This window comes from Zosterops lateralis, assembly GCF_965231275.1.
Source record: "Zosterops lateralis genome assembly, chromosome: 10".
In the NCBI taxonomy this organism is placed as follows: Eukaryota; Metazoa; Chordata; class Aves; order Passeriformes; family Zosteropidae; genus Zosterops; species Zosterops lateralis.
In genome coordinates this window covers 4,565,999-4,578,799 of record NC_139770.1, presented here as the reverse complement: position 1 = coordinate 4,578,799, position 12,801 = coordinate 4,565,999, and the positions used below count along the sequence as shown (strand labels likewise).

Here is a 12,801-nt window from a genome sequence, read left to right as displayed (position 1 = left end):
AAAATGCTTCTGTATTGCCTCCCTTTAAATCTCTGTTCCCTTTCCCTCCCTGCTGAGTTTGTGAAGGGAAAGGGCGGGGTGAAGGTCAGGAGCAGACTGATTCATCTGTGGAGTGACATTTGTCCAGTCTCCCTTGCATTGCTGGATGCTCTGATTCTGTAAATACTGCACAGTTTTGCAGGACGAAAAAAAAAATCTGCAATGTCTTAGGGTTAAAAAAGCTCCTTTGAAGATGCCAAGTAAAGTCATTGGTGCTGCAAAGCGTGGGGAATAATGTGGTGGTGGGTCTTGCAGTGCCTTTTGTGTGGGTGCCAAGCATGGACAGGTATAGAGGCAGAGCCCCCTCCTTGGCTTGGCATTAGAAGGTGCTCTGTGCAAGCAGCTGCTTTGCAGGTAATAGAGCAGGCACCATGTCCAGTGCCACATTCTCCTATCCCAGAGGAATGGCTGGACTGGGAACTCAAGCTTGTCTTTTGTCATTGTTTGTGAGGACACTGAAAGTGAGCCGTGGGGGTGCTGTGTGGGGGTGGTGTTTAGAAAAGAGCCAGCTTTCAGAACTGGGGTTATTGCATGTGAAAGCATCACTCTCTGTTTTGGGAGGGGTGATTTCTTGTCTGCTGAAGCTCCCATTGCTCTGCTCACTGTAGTATCTTACCAGCAGTATTTCACAAGGGTGTGGCTGTGGCTGGTGGGTGATGTGTGGGTGCTCTAAGGCTGGGGTGGGTTACAAAAAAACATTTGCTTTTAGGTTATGTCCCTCTAATGGTGACCCTGGGCTGCAGAGCACAGGTGAGAAGCTTCTTGCTCTCAGCAGGAGCTGGTACCTGCTATTTTTGTAGTTGTAAAATTGGATATTATATTTAAGAAGTAATAGGCTCTTTTAGTGTGTTGGAACCTGGTGCAGTGCACGGGGGCCAGGTTCTCACTGCTGTGACCTTTGCTAAGTGCCTCCCCTCTTCCCCTTTCCCATCTTTCCATTCCCATCCCTGTCCTTACCCCTTTCCTGATATAATCAGAAACAGAACAACACTGAGGTGGTCTGGGGGGACAGAGCTGGGAGCTGCTGGGTGTCACCAGCTTTGGAAATCCATCTATGAGGCAATGGAGAGACTGGGTGCCCCTGCACCAGCATTTTGGAAACAAAGTGCTGGAAGCAAGGCTGATTCCCAGAGGAGCAAGTACAGCACAGCAGCTGCTACTAGGTCAGCTGAGGAAAACAACCGAGAGAAGCACTGAAAAGTAGGTTTTGGAGCTGGGAGGTGTTTTGTTCCTCCCAGCTCTGAAGGTGCCACTCTCAGCTAGGAAGGCACTTTTTAGAAAGCTTACAGAAGGGGATGGGAGGAGCAGCAAGCTGTAAATGTTGGTCCAGGCTGTGGATTTTGAAGCATTTGCAAATTCTGTGGCGTTTGTCTCTGGGGATGTTTCTTGCTTGTCATTTTTTTTATGTCACTCCAAATTTTGATGCAGCTTCACTTGTGGCTGACCCTGAGGACTCGGAGGCAGGCGATGCCTGTGGGGAGCCTGCTGAAACTCTGCAGCTTCTTCTGGTTTGTGCTTTGAAGGCTCACTGCAGAGAGAATGGTGTCTCTCTTGAAATCCGCAGTTTATTCTTAGGTTTACCTGGGAAGCCCTTTACACTAATTACCTAAAGATGGAAAGTGCCAAGCAAACACAGCCTGCTTCCAAATGCTGTGGGATTTTTTCCTTCTTCTTGCATAAGAATGGCAGATTGGTGTAAAAATATATTTTTTTTTTGCTTTGTTTAAGTCTTCAGATTTTTTGTGTGTCTTTATGTGTCTTAAATTCTTGAGTTGAAATGTGCACAAGGAAGTGTGTGGCTGGAAGCCCAGCTCCATCCTCACATGCCCTTGTCTCCAGCCCATCTCAGCTCATGGGTAGGTGGCTGGGAAGGAGGTCAGTCTGGGCTGCAGACAGTGCTGCAATTAGCTGGGGAGGGATGTGGGGAAACCTGAGCCTTTGCTGGCACGAGCTGTGGTGACCCAGCCCAGAGAGTCCTGTCAGGTGCCACAGCCACCTCTCCCTGTGCCCAGGGCTCACCCTTGGGTGTGGAGCATCCCAGCCCTTGTGCTTGCACAGTCATCTGCCCTGGGCTGGGCTACAGACCTCTGCACTGATGTCCCAGTGTTTGCTGGAATTCTCACACTTCCCAGGGTTTTTTTTTTTGCTCTCCACTGGAGCAGGGCAGTGTTCTTAAAGAAATGTTAGTAAAGGCTCCTTTTTCATGCGTTGCCTTGGTTTTCCCAGCAGAGAGGTTGTGATGAAATGCATCCAGGAGACTCAGAAGTGGCCCACAGGTCTGCAAGAGGGTGGGAAATTTAAGTGCTGGATTGGGGCTGGCTGGCTTTCTCTTGGTGTGAATTCTCTGATTTAGTGTCAGGCTAGAGGATCCTCCAGGGTTGTTGGACTGCTTCATTGGGTGGTTGGGGGATTTCACCAAGAGTCACTGACATCAGCAGGAGGAGCACCCTGGAGTGGAGGGGATGCTGCTCTGCTCCAGTTTCTAATATTTACAGGGATGTTTGTGACCTGTGGCAGTGAGACTCTGTAAAGAATAGCCTTTTGTATGCCACTTCTTTTTTAACCCACTGCAAAGGTGAACCTGATAATGAGTGATACTTGAAATGACCTAGGCATGAAGGGACAAAAAGGGACAGTGGGGTAATCCAGCCCATTATGTTCAAAAATGGGAACTGTGGAAGGGAGAGAGTTTTATAAAGGACAGAACTGGGTATCAGATGCCTGTAGTTAATTTTACAAAGCTGCCCACAGACCTGATCTGGAAGCTGTGCTGGCTTTCTTACCTCTCCATGGGCACTAAGATGAAGAAGCACCTTGGCTGGGCCAGACCCATTAGTGGGAAGTGCTGCTGTCACTGGAGGAGATGTTCCCCCTGGGCTGCAGGGAGCAGATGATGGTCTCATCTCATCTCATTTTAGTAGATGTGGCCTTAGCTTGATGTAATTATTTTTTTCTCCATATAGTGCTGAGTGCTGATATTGTTTCAATAAGTCTGGTTTATAATAAACAAATAAACACCTGGTGTTAGTTCCTTACAGTTCTTCTGCTCCCTTGAGAAATGGTTATTAGCAGGGTTGGTGTGAAGAAATGTATTTTATGTTTGGTATCTAGAGCAAATGAGGTCAGGATTATACAGTAAAACAACTCCATTAAAAAATATTAACTCGTGGATTCCTAATTATTAGTTAAAAGGTGTGGTTTGTTCCTCACAGGTTTGTATTGTGTTTTCCTTGCCATATCTGTTGGTGTGTGAACTTCAGGGTGGTGCCTCTATCTGGGCAAGCAATCCCGGGGTCTGCAGGGGTTCCTGCTGGAGGCCTCAAGTTTGGGATGGTATGGGAATTTCTAACACTCATCTCTCAGTTGAGCTCCTCCTCCAGAACCCTCTTGTAATGGTTAGTAGTAGAAGAGTTGGAAAGGAAACCTAGGAATTTGTTCCAAGGCTTCTGCTCCCTATCCTTAACTTTCCTGATGATGTTGTATTGACCAGGGCATTGGGCTGGTGGGGCTTTGTCCCTGCATTCAGGTCAGTGTTCTGTGTGGCAGTGTTGATTTGCATTTAGAAAAGCCCAGAGTTACGGTGGCTGTGTCTGAGGAAAGGTTGAACATCTCAGCCTCAATGGCAAAGGAAACAGAGCTAAAGAGATGTGCTGGGAGAGACCAGCATCTCTTCTGCCCTGGTCTTTGGGGCCAGCAGAGTGAGATGTGGACAGGGAGCCATTTCATCCTTCCAGATTAACTCTTTCCTTCTTGCTTTGCATCCCCTTTCAAAAAGATGAGAGGTTTCCACTCTGGCACATCTTGCAGTTTATAAGCCTTTATGCCGATACTTGGTGTTGCAATTTCTCCCTGAGCAAAACCATTATTTGAGGATAAGATGCCTCATTCAGTACCTAACATGAGCATTCAGAAGTCTCCAGCCAACCTCCCCTGTCCCCACCTGGGTCATAAAAAACCTCTTCAGAATCTGAAGCACTCAAGGACAACGTGAAGGGTTGGAAATGCATCTTTGTTTTCCAGAGGTAGAAATTCAATATAGGCAGTGATCAGGGCTTAGGAAAAATTGCAAGTTCCACTGGACTTGCCATTAGTCTCTTGTTTTTCTAGAGCAATTATAGCTGTAGTTGAAGTGGGCAGCACCAGTGGAAATGCCTTTGTGTTCCTGGACTTCAGAGATTTTCCCTTTCACACTTTAATTCAGCAGGTCCAGGATCAAGGCCAAACCTTTTCTTTTCTACATAACTAATAGAAAGACAGCCAGTTCAGCAGAATTTCTGTAAATAGCCTGTTCCAGATGAATTGTGAATTGTGTATGTGAATGCCAATAGGGCTAACACAAGGGGTGGTTTGCCAAAGAAAATGGAAATCTTGTGTTAGAGAAACAGGCTTCTGAAACGCAATGTCAGATTACATTTTTGGACTCTGCAGAAACATTGTTTGCTGTAGTCATGAAACTGCCCAAAATGCAGAAAAGTCTTGATCCTTGACACTGAAGGACAGCATCCAGTGGGTGAGTCCTGGTCACACAGAAAACACTCAGCATCAGCTGAAAATCCTGCAGCAGCCCAAGCAGTGAGCTGGGCCCTTGAACACCTGCTGAAAGAACTCCTGCAGTATTTTTAATGGGTTTTTTAACTGACAAAAGCCAGCATCTGTTGGGATAGTCATGGTGTGGTTTGGAGGTTCTCTGCCTTTAGCATCCACAGCAGTTTGAGGGCTGAAGGGGTTTTGGGCATCTCAGGGAGGTCACTCAGCTGGGCAGTGGTCCAGGGCATGGCTTGTCCCCCAGCAGTGATGCTGTCCATGGAGTTCAGCCCCCACAGGAGCAGCTGGATTCAAGGTCTGTCACTGTTCAAGCATTAAAAGCCACCATGGATGTGGGGGTACATTGTTCCTTTGTGGTGACTGCCTTGTAACTCCTGGGACTACAGATGGATTTGCACATGTGCTGCTGTGCTGGATTGTGTAGTCCCAGGAGAGGCAGGTTGCAGCTTTCTGCTTGAGGAGGGGCAGGGAGAGGCTGGTTCTCAGGCCATCCACGTGTCTTTGGCCTGGGCTGACTTGGACTCTGTGAATCGTTGGCATTTAGCTTTGTGCAGAGAAAGCACAACACATTTGCTCCTCCAGGTTAACCCCTACAGCGCCACCTCCATCTTCCAGCCTTTTTCTCTCTTGTGGCAATCTTGGGGATTTGGTTTGGATTTTTTTTACTTGCACCTGCCTGTAGTAGCTAAAACTTGGCATGGCCAAGGAAATTTGGTGCTTTTCCCATGCTGTTCCACAGCAGATAAAGGGTTGCAGAGGGTGCATAGCAGAGGATTAGCCAAAGGGCTCACACAGTTTTGGGCTGGACCATGTGTCTAAGGTTACCCTTCTTCCACAAATCTACCCTCTTTATTCTACCCCAAACCTGTGATACAGTGCCTGGGGTTGTGTTTAGCAAGAACTCTGTATATCACCAGTTGGATTTAAATACACTGGGGGCAGTGTATGAGCCCCACCCTGAGCTGGCTGAGCCCCTGCCAGTGGGATGTGAGTGCCAGTGAGGGTGCAAGAAGCTGTCAGGGCATCCTGCATCCCTCAGGAGGGGATGGGATGCAGCTCCTGGCTTAGCCACAGCAGTGTGTGCCTTTGCTCTGTTAATCACTGCCTTCAGCACTATTCCAGTGCTGGGGAATGTTCCTTGGGCTCAGGGAGCCCACAGCTGAGCTGATATAGGGAGAAATCCAGTGACAGCCAAGAGCAAACGCTCTTGAAAGCTCCAGCAGTTGCTCCCAGTATTGGGTTTTCTACTTCCCTCAGCGCTGACTGTCTACAACCTGTTTGGGAAGGCACTTGAGAAGAAATAAGGTAATTACATAATTTAATAACAGACGTGAGAGTGCCATTCTGAGCACACCAGCAGCATGGAGGAGCTGGGGCTGTGGAACGTGACTTGTCTTGCACGGGAGAGATTAATCACGTCGACTCCTGGGAGACAGGTCTGCTGGAGAGGTGGTTGTGTTGGATACACTGCTCATATCACTCAAATTAGGCCGTGTACAAGAGCTAATAAAACCAGGAGAGGAGAATTCCAGCAGAAGGGATCAATAGCTTGAAAGCGTTTTAATTCAAAACTAGAAAAATGAGAGCGGTTATGGGCAAGGAGAGTATGTTAATAAAGGAAAATGAGTATTTGTTGCTGCTGGTGTGAAATGAGATAATTTAAGAGATGTTCTAAGTGCCTTTTGTCACAGTTAATGCCTTTTGTTAGGTTTCCAGGCAAAATGGAGCCTGTGACTTTCAATTTCAGGGTTCTCAGATGATCAAAATACCATGGGGCAGCCTGATCATCTCATGCTTTTCTGAAATGAGGTCATCAATAACTTTTGCCTGGGTGTGATTTACACAGTTGTCACTGTCTGAATTGCCATAATATGTCTCTGCCCGGGAAAAATGCTGCATTTGGTGGGGGGAAAAAATACAACAAAGCAGTAGCCCTCTGTTTAGTTGGTTCCCTGCTAATAATGGAAACAGAAAAGTGATTACTTGTGATCCATTCAAATAGAAAGGCTCAGCCTGTAAAGCTGGAGGCATGGAAGCTGTTACAAGGTCAAGCAGTGTCCTTTAAGGAGAAACAGGTGGCAAATACTGTCAGTGGCAGATAACACATCTGCAGCATCATGAAAAGTACATCTGAAATTAAGATTAAAGGTGCTTTGCACTTGTATGGAGAGAGGAGAAAGAGAAAATAGAGATGAAATCAGAAAAAAGATTAGCTTTTGGTGGGTGACAAGCAATAGCTCTGGCCAGGGAGAGATTTAAGCAGCAAAGTGCTCAGTAACCCAGGGAATTATCAAAGCTTTCTGCAGCTGCTTCCAACTGATGGTCTTCAAGAGCCCGAAATTCTTTGTGTTTGAGCCTTGCTCTCACCCCAGGCCTTGGTGTGTATGTGCACATGCAAAATCTCCTCTGCAGCCCCATATGTCAAGCTGGGAATGCAAATACCAGAGGCCCTGGCCATCCTCACTTGCAGGAGTCTGCTTTAATTTTAGATGCCTTAGTTTACACTGAGGCAGAAGGGGTCCTGACCTGCAGCTATGCTGGTAGACCTCATTCTTTTGTTGAGTTACACTGCAGGTCAGGGCACCAAGAGCTTCTAAAAATGAAATTGTGTCTTGGCAGATGTTTTCAAGTCTCTGTTTTCATAAATGGGGCTGGAAAGCTTTGCTGAAGGTCCTGCAGGAGGAACTGGATCTCTTGACTGATGGGTATGAGAAAAAATTGGCTTATTTTAGGTGTTAAAGAGGATGGCACTAAATTTTGTCAGTCCTATGATGCTGAGAAACCCTAATTTGTGAAGATGAGTTTTGGCTGTAACCTCTTGAAGGACTTTGACCCTTAATAACTATGGTATGGCAGTGGCTTCCCAGATGGGAAATTTGGATTTGTGTTTCAAACTTAAAAGTGGTCCCAAAGGGAAATACCATCCCTGAAGCAGAAGGAGAAGGATCCAAGGGATCAAATGTGCTTGTCCTGCACCTTGGAAAAACACCACAGCCAACCAAAACCAATGGGGTTTTAATTCAAATGGGACCCATTATTGCAGATCTTGTTTTTGCAAAAAACTGAAAAATGTTTGGGGTTTATTCCATTGTGGGGAAAAGAGTGTGTTTGCAGGTCTCAAACATTTGGGGGAATGTTGTTGGTTTCCTGGTGGTGATCAGTGGTGCCCAGGGCTGCTGGTCTGCAGTTCTGCTTGCTTCCTCTGTGGCAAGATGCTCACTGATATCCAGATTATCAGGTCCTTAAATACCCAGGCATCTGGGAGGCCTTCCTGGTGTCTGGTCTGTAGCTGACCTTTCATTTTGCTGGCAGAAGATGCAGATTAGCCTTGAGATTAGCAGATACAGTGAAGATTGCACATCCATGCTGTAGGATAAAAATAGTAACAGAAGCTGGAAGGGGGAAATATCATATCTGTTAAAGATCATCTGTGTGCTATTAATGTACCAGTGACCAGGCCTCTCCCTGAGCTTGTGGAAGCTTTACCTGCATAAAAAAGTTGTGTCTGAACTATAACAACCTCACGAGTTTGTGTCTTGTAGATATGTGGACCTTGCCTTCTCCTTTTCCCATGTGTCCAAAACAGTCTTATCAAAGGAGCATAGTGTTTAATCCAAGGCAAGTCTCAGAAGAATAAACTACTTTGGTTTTCATAGTCTGGTACGAAATTCTTTCTGCATTTCTTGGCACTTAGTTATTAATAAAGCATTTGTTCTGTTTGCTTAAAAATCTCCCAGCAGCCAGCACGTGTGTGCTATGCAAATTATTTGTGGTTTGGTTAAATACTGTTTTACTGCAAAGAGGAATAACTGAAATTAGGAGCAGAAAAATAAGTAACATTAACCCTCTGTAGGCTGTTCCTTTGTTAATTATTTTGGTGATTTGGCTCTTGAACTGAGTGTGCCACTGTTGTAAATGGCAATTTGGGACCTGGGCTTGAATAGTCACGTACCCCGGAGTGCTTATTTCGTGTGGCAGTGGTCCAAAAAACTGCCAGCTTCCTAATTAACACACTTTTTCAATGGACAATATTAATATTCATACTGTTATACTGTAAAATGAGTAATTTGAATGGACAGAATGCCTTGCACTCTCTTGATCTCTTGTGGATTAACCTACAAAAGGCCACTGGCACTCATCCTTTCAGGCCTTAATGGGTACAGAGGCTTCTAATAAAACTGTTTGGAGCAGAGGTACCTAGAAATGTGTAGCAAATATAGTGCATGTGGTAGAGATGGTGATAATTTGTTAGAGTGGTGAAGGGAAATGTGAAGGGAAATGGTTGTAATAGATGAGCACCTCCAAATGATGGAGGAGGGAGGCAGCTCTCGGGGGTGACTGGCCCCACAACATCCATCTAAATGATGTCAGCCTGGCAGCAGTGATGCAGGAGTCCCTCAGCTGAGCTGGTGCTTAGAGGAAAATAGTACTGAGGGGGAGAAAGCAGATATATGTCTGACTGGAAAACAAAGGACTCGCAAGGCTGGTTTGTTTTATTGATGCCCACCATTAGAGGCTACCACAAGATCTACTACTGAGTTTAGCAAAAGGAATGGAAGTGCAAAGAATGCTGTGAAAGAAAAGGGATTCACCCACAGGAGAAGAGCAGAGGTGCAGCTGAAGCAGGAAACACTGGATTTAGCAAAGAGGTTGAGGTGTGAGGATTGTGGGGTGTGTTTGGGTAAGCCCAAGTCAGTTATTGAAGGATCCAGGCTATTCCATTCCCCTGAGATGTGTGCACAAACCATCCTAGAGCAGACACTCCTTGCCTCTCCCAAGGTCTGACTGACCTTGAGTCCTCAAAGAAAAGATGGCTTTGGGGTCAATATTGAGGGAAAGCTACTGCTGCAAAAACCAGACAAGTCTCAGCACATCTTTAGTTCAGCACTCAGTGCAGAGGAGGCTGTTGGCTGGGGGAATGAGCTCTGCAGTTGCTCCATCCTCTAAAGAGCCCTTGCTGGTGCAAAGAGTGCAAAGGAAGGAGGTGTTTCTGATAGCTGCAGATTTGGCTGTGGTCCCTGCAGGCCTTGGGATCCTGCAGAGAAGCTGGTCTGTCTTCAGCAGCAGAGGAGAAAACCTGTGTGAGTGCGGAATTGATGGCAACAAATTTGACTGGCTCGGTGTAGGAGCAAGATCACTTTTAGAAGCATCAGGGGAGACTTTGAAGAATGGATGAAAGGGAGCTGAGTGAGAGGGCAGCTGTGGACACAGATTACCTGGACCCAGGATAGTTTTTGGTGGCGTCACACACAATCTGTGCATTCCCAGGGCCTGGCACTGCTCGTGGTCTCTTATGGAGGATGCAGACACACCTTACATCTCAACAAGCACAAGGCATCTATGAAGAGCAGCGTTTTTCTGCAGAGGAAGGTGACTCTGTAGTGCTTCAGGGTTCACTGATTGAACTGATTTAGTTCACTTTATGTATGGGTAGCTTTGGCTTTTGAATGAAAACCATGGAAGCTGTAGCTGCACAGTCAGAGCAGCAAACCCCTTTCTGCAGAGCCTGGCCTGACTCTGCTCTGCTGGTGGCATCTCTGTGTCTGTCTAAGTCCTGTGCAAGCTGTTGGAATGGGGTAATCCACTTTTCCTGAAGGTAACTCATCAGTCCCACTGCCAGCAGCCAAGATGGGGAGACAAAACTGAATTATCCAGTTGACTTTAGGTGGTGCCTTCTGTCTGGGGGTAGGACCTAAAGCATTTGTGTGTGGCTGCCCAGGCTGCATCCCTTGTCTGCTCAAAGATGGGTGGCATCTCCTCTTCTCAAACAGCTTCAAATAACCTCTTTCTGTGGCATGTTCAGGATGAAGTCTTACCTTTGGTACCACCTGTGGGCTCTTCCCATAACCTGGGATTTGGTGGATCCCATGCAAACCCTGAATGTGGATGATTTACACTCCATTGCTTTCAAACCCTGGGATGTTTGTGCATCCAACCAACACTAGTGGCCATGTGAGATATCACTTGGTGCATCGTGTTCCAGCTGGAGCACATCTCCATCTTCATTAAATAATCATGAGATTATGGAAGTGGAGAAAGGGACTCATAGCCCAAAGATCTGCCCTGAGCTCTGCTACCTGGAGGGCAGCTCTGTGGGTCTGTTTCCATCACCTTCTGGGTAGGCACATTCCCATAGACACCAGCAGGACTGCCACTTATTCTTCCTGGCTCTGTTAACTCAGTTTATTATTAATTATTATAGATTTTACTTTATTTTTGAAGGTGAAAGGAGACAAGAAACATGTCTTGAGTCAGAGATTACTTGAGTCTCTAAACAAAGGACCCATTGGAAAGGTTGGAGACATCCCATTAGCCAGGAGCTCATGGAAAATTAGAGGCTTTTAGAGGTTATTGTGAATTAAACACTGAAAACCTGTTTTGTTATTACAGCATTATGTGAACTAGCAAACCTCCTACAAGGAGCTTCTGACTGAATGAGTGGAAAATAAAAGTCCACATCCCAGATGCTTCTCCATGGTGGCCATGGGGGCTGGCTGGAGCCTGGGCTGGCAGACTCTCCATCAGCCCTGGCTTTCACCCTCTGCAGCTCCCTCCCTTGAGCAGAAGATATTTTGACGAGCGGTAAAACAGCCAGTGAGGCAAAAAAAAAAAAAAAAAAAAAAAAAATCCCAAAGAAAGGAGAGAGGAATAATAATACATCTAATACTCAAGCCAGTTGGGAGGGGAGGGAAGCTGGGCAGAGTGGTGCAGAGCTGTGACTCACAGGCAGCTCTGCTCCTGTGCCGAGCCAAGCGAGCGCAATCCTGCAGCATCTCTGCTGACAGCCTTGGCAGCTCCCCGGCCACAGGGCTGCCCTGCTTCCTCCTCCACTCTCCTTTCCAGCCTGGTGTCTCCCACTGTGGGCACCCAGGCCAGCCCCTGCCTCTGCCCTTTGCTCCAGAGAGCTCGAGGAATGGGAATTGTGTGTCTGGAGCGAGGTGCAAAGTGGCACTCCTGGGCACCCTCCCGCTGGGCACATGCTCTGCTGAGCTGAGCTCCCTCGCTGCTGCTTCCATCTGCCCCAGTCTTTGCTGCCAGAGTTCATAGAAGTACCGAAATCTATTTTCCTGCCCACACTTGCTTGTCCTTAGGTGGCCTCTTTCTGTGGAGCAGTTTTCGTTTTAATTGATTATTTTTTGGAACTTTTGGGAAGAAGCCTCAGAGAAGGACTTAAAATAGAGAAATCATGTAAGTTTAAGTATTTCTGAGGAAGGCTGGGAAAATACTCTGCAGCCTGCTCTGTGACCTTTCCATGTCTCCTAGGAGGCTGAGATCAACTTCTTTTTGAATAATCCCCCATTTGCATTGAAAATATGGAAAAACTCATTTGTATAGCTGCATGTTTTGCTTCAAGGTGAACAGAAGTAGGTCTCAAATGCATTGACTGGTGGCAAGCCAGGGCTGATGCCAGGAGGGTGTGTCCATCAGAACAGCAAGGCACAAGACATGATTTTTTATTTTTATTTATATTTAATCTCTTGAGAAGGCTACAGTTAGCCAGGCCAGGCTTAAGGTCAAGCTCAGCTCCGCCTAAAAGCTCTCATGGCATTTTATTCAGTTGAGCTTTAGAGAGTTTATTGCTTCATTTTTTAGCCTCAAGCCAGAAACTGTTTTGCCCCTTTTTGCAGGAAGGACATTTTCTCACAGATCCTTTGCTTTGCTGATGACGGAAGGAAATACTTCCGAGCCAAAATATTCAAATGATGGTTTCCTTCTAGAAATAAAAAACAATCCCTTTTTCCTTTTTTCTCTCTTCACTGTAAAATGTGTCTATAACACAATACCTGTCTGGGGAATGTGCTGTATTTTTAAGCTTCAATTCCCATTCTGGAGTTTTGCTTTGTTTTTAACACATCTTTGCAGCATGAACTGCTGCCGTTCCAGCTAGCTCTGCTCACTCCTCATGGAGACATTTAATGAGAGGTCTTCCAAGGCTCCCCTTCCTTAGCCACATGCCTTTTCCTGCCCTGGCCCGAGGTGAAACTTGGCTGCTCCTGGAGGAGCCTGGAGTGCCCTTTGTGGGAGCAGCTCGTGGCAGTGGCTGCAGAGGTGACAGTGCCCTCCATTCCAGCTGGAGCAAAGCTGTCAGCCAGCAGCCCAAGAGGAGCACAGAGATGAACTCTTTATTTTCTAATTACTGTTATTTTGGCAGATTGTTCTGAAGGGTCTGTAACTGATCTCTGCTGGGGTGACTTTGGCTCACTCCAGCCTCGCCTG

General features: G+C 46.5%; 1 protein-coding gene across 6 annotated transcripts in view; it reads left to right on the top strand.

The window, feature by feature from the left end:
* Positions 1–12,801, top strand: part of TNIK (TRAF2 and NCK interacting kinase) — a 153,552-nt gene that overhangs the window by 34,007 nt on the left and 106,744 nt on the right. The window lies entirely within an intron of this gene.